Here is a 9054-nt window from a genome sequence, read left to right as displayed (position 1 = left end):
TGTTCACCTATCACATAACATTCACAATTTTCAAATCGTGTCCAATGCATATACCCGCCTTGTTTATGGGACCACAACGGACTCCGACAGCATATGGGGCCAGAACAAGGATGTGCCCAAAGGGGGGAGAATGTGACACCAAGAATACGATTAGTGTAGCGAACCTGCTAGGAGATTGGTGAGGTGTCCCCACCAAGAATATGGCAAGTACCAGGGGGTTTAGGAGATCAATGAGGGTGTGCAAATTTTAATCTCACATCGCTTAGGGGGAGCTTGCTAGGCTAATCGATAACCTCTAGCCTCTTTAACATAGTACAACACATTTTAAAGCTTTGACGTCCATAGGCTAAAGAGGATATTATTGTCCCAAGGTTAATAGGGTCAGGGCGTTATAATTTGTGTATACATTGAGACTTGTTTTTCATAATAACTTACTGTTTTAACATGCGTTTTGAATGTATTAAAGAAAGATCTGCCTGGAATTCTTCAGAATGCCAAATATCACTTTATCAATAAAATCATTATAAAATTCACAAGAATCTTCAAATGACTCAAACTCCAGCCCTAAGGCTGGAGGCACATGCTCCTCCTTCCTTATATTGGATTGTATCCTTTTATAATTTATTTATATTAATCTCATATCAGTCATATGAGGGGGTTTGATCCCACATTGGTTAAAAAATGAATTTGATGCATTTTGATATGGTTATCGGTTCTTTTAACTTGTAATCCAGCTTATATGTTGAATTCTCCCAAGGTAAAAAAGCAAACCTGGTGTCGGAGTGAAGTTATTAAAAAAATGTTACCTAACAGTATGTTATGATCCCATATCAGTTATAATTGGTTTAGACAAAACCGCATAGCTAACTTCTAACCAACGACAACACATCCCCATTGTATTGACCCACACTTATTAACGTTTTATATTAAATAAGTATCAGTCCATTTTGGTCTAATTTTTATTACTGTTTGTTATTGGTTTGTAATTAACTACTATCGAGTCTAACATATGGAAATCAATGGAAATTTTTTTATTCTTGTAGATTTTCGATTTCTTGTCAAATTACTATCGATCTGTCTTATTTTTTTTAGTGTTAAGTCTTTTTCATTTTTATCAATGAATTCAATCAATCTGATTTGGTTTTGGTTTTTACCGATGTCACAAAACTCAACCCAAAACAAACATATATGTTTAATTTGGTTTGGTCTGGTATGAACATCAATCAACCGGTTAGGCCTAATAACTACCATAGATTTGGATTCATTTTGTAATTTATTAACTCCTCGTCCAGATTGTGTAGACTATTAATGAATAAAATATCTTAGATTTGAAAACTCATCAGCTGCCCTAGATAGTGTGATGGAATTTAGTAATCAATTCAAATGTTGATAACACTTGTCATTTTAAATCATTTCTTAACATAAACTCATATATTGCTATTTGAACCAAAATTGACTAACCTCATCAAAATCTATAGAAAAAAGGGATATTATTCAATTATGACACATAACTTTCAATAGAATCACATCAACTACATAAATCATACAAATTCAGAGATGCACAAGATATACAAAAACCAACAAGACAATTTGCCCAGTGCCAAGCTACAGTTAAATAAAGTGGGTTTAGAGAAAAAAAATGTCTCTTTTAGACCACAGTCACCAAACGATCTATAGATGTAGCAATAATAAATATTTGGTCACCCGATGTTACCTTCGCTTTCTTTTCTCTCGAGGCACATCATGTGATGCACCAGCACCACTCCCCTCTCCAGAATGTGATGTGGACATTGGGATTTGGGGTTTAAACCTTTACTCCCATCGGTCTCACCAATCTCCATATGGTTCATTAGATGGATGTATGGGTAGGTTCTTCATCAGTAATTCTCTTATATTTTTTTCGACACAGAATATTTGATTGACTGAAAATTTCTCTTGTGGTATGATCTTCACCCACAACTTTTTTAAGTTCTTGAAATAGAGACCAAGTCATGTTTCTCAAATTTATGAATTCTTTTCATTTCTAAATCAAAAGAAAATATTATATTAATATATGATGATAATATAAATAAATCATAAAATCAAATAAATACTTATGCTTTTAATCATTAAAATACATACCTTAGTAGCAAATGGATACAATATTTGGTCTTCTACCTTCAACTGCTTCTCTGTGTAGTCCAAACTAAACCCACTTTGCTCTAAAAAAGAAGTAGATTTCTAAAGGTTTGCTTATTTGTTTCAAAGCGATTAATCACATTTTCTTTTGTTGCTTTCTCATAGTGTTGTGGATGATTTAAATTCTACCTATTTAGCAACAACAATATAAGCTGACCTTTTACAGATTTTTTTTTTCCCTCCCTTACTTGGACTTGGAGACACCGAATCATTGTTTCATCCATTTGGTCAGTCCAAGTGACATTCTTTTTTTCTATTTATTGTTGCTTAATTCATCCTTCTATATTGTAATACCTAATAAAATAGCTTCAGGTATCAAATATTTCATCAAAATTTCATTTGAGCATGTGAGTTTTACATGGGCCATGCCACTAGCAAATACAATAATAGTACTCCTATTAGCTAAAGTCTTTATTTTCATTCCAAAATTTCTAAAATAAAACTGAATAACAAAAAAGAATGAGATCACCTAAACTCGATATTCCTAGAAACGATATAAATATAAGAAAGCATGTTTTATGAATGAAAATTAACATAGATTAATGTACACAAAGCATGCAAGTAATATAGTGGAAAAAAAATAGAAAACACAACTTTGGTGCTTTGTCGTCAAGATCTTATAATTTTATTCTAAATCACAATCAAGAACATAATCCAACTTTGATCTTATTACACGTATAGCACATAAAAAAATTACAATCGATGCTTTAATGGAGATTACGCCACCTTCTGCTATAATCAACCCATATTTGTCTCATAATTACAGTCCTAATCTAGCTCCTCTTGCTTTTGTCATCCTACTATGGTGTTGCACTATATAGACATTAGACTCATGTTCGAGATTTTTAGTTGATTTAGTTGGTTTTTATCAACAGCTTATAAAAGATAATCATCTGTTATTACCGTTCTTATGTGATTATAGACATAATATGCCATAACTATATCAACCTGGATCTAGAACAGGAATTTAGGCTCAATAGTTATGATATTAAATCGCTTCTTCAAAACTTCAAATGCATGTTCAATATGATTCTCTAGGGATGAATACCTATGATTAAATAATTCGATCTCAGCTTGAGGTGTCCTACCTTGAACTTCATTAATATGGTAGCGTACACCTCGAAACAAGATAATATTATCATATAAGAGTGAGAACCCAACATTAACAAGATAGTATTTTCATAAAAAAAGAAATATTATTGAGATAAATGCTACTCTAACAGATGCTGAATATGTGAATTATGACCTCGCGCAATTGAGTTCTCTTTATGAATAGTATATGTCAGTATCCTGGATTCAAACATTGAATCTCATATCCAGCTAAGACGTATATTAATTTGAAATCAAAATCACATGTCATTTTAGGTGGTATATTGCTTACGACCTTGAAACATAACTTCATACGTAGGTCTTACACTCATTGGGATATATGTGTCATTTACGGTACCTATTTAATTTTAAAATAAATATGTTGCTTTTATTACCAAATATTAAATTATCATAAGTTTAATATTCATAAATATTTATTGTATTCAAGTTTTATGCCACAAATCTATCTAGGATTATTCTGAATTTTTAAGGGGTTTCAACAATAAGATCCTTAATGAACACTTTTTGCATGTCTATTATAGCATTAGCATCTATAACCATGTGGAAGTAATGAGTTATGGTCTTTTCAAATTTTTTCGTATAGAAACTTATGCCGCGGTTCTTTTAATTGAGAAAGATTGTGTGTAGGATGTTTACTATTGATTCTTCAATAGTATAATCAACTTTGTCGTGAAGACAATCTAGTTCTCAAAAATATTAACAAATCGTTGAATGCAATCTATATTCATCCAAATTACATGTTTGTAATCCTCGTCTAACTTTAATAAACACCATTTTAAATCACGATGATTATAATAAATATTCCTATAGATTGACTTGTCCACAGCTACTGCCAATGCTATTGAGAATGTAATTTTAATAATAAGTTTCTTCTTAGAATCTTTATCTTCCTCTACATTTGATCCTCCATAAAAATCATTCAACCTAATGTTATCATGGTAAAAAAATACAAGTAAAATTATAATATTGTGATAAGATAGAAAAACAATAATCCAAATTTAAATAATTTATCTAAGAGAAATAATTATCAATGAAGCTTATCTAACTTAGTCTAGAACAACATAAACATGATTTGATATCCTAACTAGATATAGATATGGTTAATATAATATTTCACCAAAACATCTTTTAACAATTGTAATTACTTTTTGATCTATAAACTTATCATCTACATTTTTCACTGTAAAAATAAAAATAAGTCTTCTTTGGTAGAATTCTAAATGATTTGGATACTCTGTCCTGTTTACCATAAATAAACTAGAATCTTTATATCATACTTTATCAATTTATAACTTCTCTAAAAGAGTCTAGTATGTAATATTAGCAAGTTATATAATCACATTAATGCCCAAAATTTTAAAAGGAACATAAAAAGGTAATATAATCTAATTTTAGAAGAAAACACAAAAATTAATCCAACAACCTTGGCCAACATATAATCCGATTTGACAGATTATGGTATTAACTATTATACATATTATGGAATAATAAGATTTTTTTAAATATAGATATAGGACTAGTGAAATTTGGATATACTCAAAATTCAAACATTAGTAATAATATAATAAATCAATACTAAAGAATTATAGGTTTCAATCAATCAACTCAAAAGTTTTATAATAACTCAACTAGACAATAGTTTATACTTGACTTAAAATGGACTTGTTAAGATATTATCCATATAAGCTATATTTGTATTAAAGCACACAATCACATTAGAGTAGTAGTACTAAATGTTCAAAAATTATAGTTTGTTCTAGCGCCTTTTGACCTAAATAAACTAGTTTTGAAAGTTTTCAATTCCATTAATAGAAGTAGCTCCATTGAAGCATATATAGTGTTTGGGACAATAGTAGAAAAACAATCAATAAGGAGACCCATAGACAAAAATTGTAGTGAAATAAAATTAAGGTAGCTTCAACAATAAGTCTATGATTAAAACTCATCAACAACTATTAAAATTTTTTAGTTATGATCTATGAAGCATGTTAGTAATTGGGATGGAATAGATTCAAAAAGAGTAGTTTGAACTTTGAAGAAGCTAGAGGTAAATAGGCAATGTTCTATTATAAAGTAGTGAGTGGCATCATGGAAAGGAATGGATGAGGAGTTATTTATAAAGAAAAATTAACCCAAAGAAGCTTCCTCAAACATCTAAGTCTCTTCCTCATCCAACAAAATGATACAATGCAGAATATGAAAAAAAAAATAATAGTATATATAGATGGGCAATGAAAACTAATTCTCATGTTTCGATTCCAACTATACTTTATAAAACAAAGAAGGAAAGTAGGAAGTGAAGAAAGAAAAATACAGATAAAAAACTATAAAACAAAAAATTTAGGATTTTTTCACTTGTTGAATTCAATTCATGCTATTTAAATTCAAAACATCAAAATACAAAAGATCTAATACCCAATCAAAGCAGAGTTTCTCAACTTTTGATCAAATCAAAACTTTCAAACTTCTCAGGTAAAAAAGCAACTCTTGCTCGGAGCTACCAAGCTTCTCAGAGAAGGGAGAGAGAGAGAGAAAAAAATCAACATGTTCAGAGAGATCAAAGATTCAGAGTTTCTTAGAGAGAACCAATATTTACTTTTAAGCTTCTGAAAGAGAGAGAATCAGTACCAAAGATGCCAGATCTACAGTTCTCAACTTCAAAGATTTTAATATTTCAATCAAAAGAAGCAACGACCGCGAAGTCAAGGGTTCTAATTTTACTTGCATTTTTTGTTGAAAAATAAATATGCAGGATTATTGTACATGTGTAATTTATTTCTCATATAAAATTAATACAAAGTTTGCATTGCTCTTGCAATCAAACAAAACCTCAATTAAGTCTTTTGGTGGTGTACTTTCACAAGAAATAGATGGTGCTGATTATGTCAAGGCAACTATTTTTAAGATCAATGTGTTAGAAACTGTTGACCGAGCAGTAAGTCAGCTGACCAGGCTCCTATGGTAGACAAAATTAACATAGAGATTTGAATAAATAGAGTAATTTATGTCCTCTCATTTGTATTTTGCTTTTATTCCAATCCCTCCCCAATGTTTTCAAATATTTTGCAGACCTCCCTTGTCTTTTGAAAAATTTGACAAAAAATGTGACTCCGTCATATTATGTTTGTTAAAATTTTAAAATATTTTTTTAATACCCAAATCACTCCTGTTGAATGTTAATGGCCTATTATACCCATTAGAAGATGAGTGAAGAACTCATCTTCACTTTCGTCTCTCACTTGTAAGTAGACTAAGGTAATAGCCTGACGAACAGTGAACTACGACGAGCAATCGACGACGACGAGCGTCAACTAGCACGTCAAGTGACGGACAAACTAGAACTTACGATCAACAGGGGAGGTCTGCGGTAGCTTGACAAGCGATGAACTGGAACTTACGATCGATGGTAGACCTGCGATAAGCATCGCAGTGACAAACGACTATTGGAGACTACGAAGGGTCTATTGAATAAGTTTGGTTTTGTTTGCAAAGATGTTATCATTCGGTTCACCCTCTCCATCTCTCTGTCACCGTTGATCTCTCCGTCGCCGTCAATCATGCCTGCTTGGTTCAAACTCCTCTCTGTCGTGGTGATGTATGTGAGTTAAATGTAAGGGTTTTAAATTGGGGGTTATGAGTGTAGGGATAAGGGTAAAATGGAAAAAGATAATAAGTTATTAAAGACAAATGGTAGAATCGTATTTTAACATCCACAACTAACAGTCTACTAACAGTGTTAACTGACAAAGGAGGTCTGCGAACTATTTGAAAACACAAGGTAGGGGGTTGGAATAAAAGTAAAATACAGGGGAGGGGGATGTAAATTGCTCTATTATTTTTGTGCCACTGGATACTACTCTACTCCAGTTGAGTATGGGGACCATAGTTTTGAACCAATCTTATTTACACTCTGCAAATTAAAAGATTTTGTAGATGTTGTCGGAGGTGAGACTGTTATGATGAAAAACTCTCTTAATCCATTCCCTCTTCTAATGTTAGAGTTGTTAAAAGCTTAAAAGATGTAAATTTAGTAGAAGAAAGATACACAAAGTAAAGGCCTTCCAGTGGTGATTCAATGAGATTGCAGTAGTAACGGGTTATCTTAAACTTTACTAAGAAGTGAGATGATGAGAATAATAAAGAAATTTCTTAACCTGAGAGTGTGAATAGTTCTTATTATTGAAAGTGTGTCCATTAAATATGAATTTATTTTTTCATTTAATATTAAAATTTATTCATTGTCAGTGATTATTGATAGGATATGGTTGTCCTTAGCAATTCACCTGAATCGTTCTTAACTAGGGATGTGATTGGACATCTTATTCATACAGTTGTAACACTTTGTATTATTAGGAATGATTATTACAATACATAAGTATAAGTGTACATATAGTGTGTTCATTGAACTGGATTAATTACACAAGAGTTTATAGGTGTTAGTTCCAATTGATGAGGAACTAGATTTTCGCTAATAAAATTCAATTAATCCATTGACATAAGAGGTCCTTATCATTACAGGTACACACTACAAATTTTATCACACCAATGGTTGATATTTTCCTGATTATATATCAGTATACTGAATTCACGATGTTTGATTGTGAATAAAAGAGATATTCAACATAGAATATATTATCTTACTAGAGAATATCAAGAAAAGATAATTTTATGTATGATTAAATAAAAATCCAGATTTAGTAACAGTTTTGTAATGTTTTTATAAATTATTTTTAAAAACTAATATTATTTATTAATCATGTTAGTGTTGTTTTATTAAATATTTTTTAAAATTTTGTAGTCTAATCACATACAAAATCTCTATACAAGCATATTCATGTATTGGATTTGACAGTAATAAATTTACATGCTTAATTGTCCATTGTATGGCATTGTTTAGTAATGAGATTAATTTATAAATAATTGTATTAAATAATAAATATTTACTATTTTGGGAGTTAATGATATTAATTTATCTATTGTATATTTTAATGATATCTTTAATTAGTAACAACAATTGCTTAGCGCAGTTGGTGCAGTTATGGTGTGTAAAGCCCATGCTCACTAGATCTCAAGTTTGAGCGAGCTATTAATTTTCCTTTCTTACCTATAATATATTTTTTAATTAGATTAAGAGATATTTGGAAGAGGATTGGGCATGCGAAAGCTAACGACATGCACCAATCACAAGATTAAACACAAGAGGACAAGGAGAGAGAATAACACATGTTAGGCACCCTAGCAGTATGCCCAGCCTTTTTCTTAGATATTGTAATATATTTGGATTAGATAAGATATCCAATAGAATCTTACCTCTTCTCTCTTTGTAGCAAATATGAACATTTATCATTGTAGGGAATTATAAGTTTAGTAATATATATAAAAAAGAAAGATGGAAAAAAAAGAAGAAACCACTCTCTCTCTCTCTCTCTCTCTCTCTCTCTCTCTCTCTCTCTCTCTCTCTCATACACACACATATTGTATGAGTTGGTGGATGTAGGATTTTGTAAAACCTTAAAAGTAAGGGAGTATAATGTGTGCTCCTTACAAAGGTCCAATTCACGTAATAATTCCGAAAGAACTACACTTGCTGGTATGTAAAAAGATGTCGATCAAATCCTTTATTGCATCAAGCTTCATTTGCCTTCACTTATTTGGAAGGTTTGAAAGTTTCATTCAACAATCCATGAAAATAAAAAGCATTGATTCTATATGTATTTATTATTGACTGCTTGGATTAATATAATTATAGAATTAAAATAGGTAAGG

The sequence above is a fragment of the Macadamia integrifolia genome, unplaced genomic scaffold (genome assembly GCF_013358625.1).
Source record: "Macadamia integrifolia cultivar HAES 741 unplaced genomic scaffold, SCU_Mint_v3 scaffold1718, whole genome shotgun sequence".
NCBI classification, from domain to species: domain Eukaryota; kingdom Viridiplantae; phylum Streptophyta; class Magnoliopsida; order Proteales; family Proteaceae; genus Macadamia; species Macadamia integrifolia.
The sequence above is the reverse complement of the archived record's forward strand: the minus strand, read 5'-3'. Positions refer to the sequence as shown.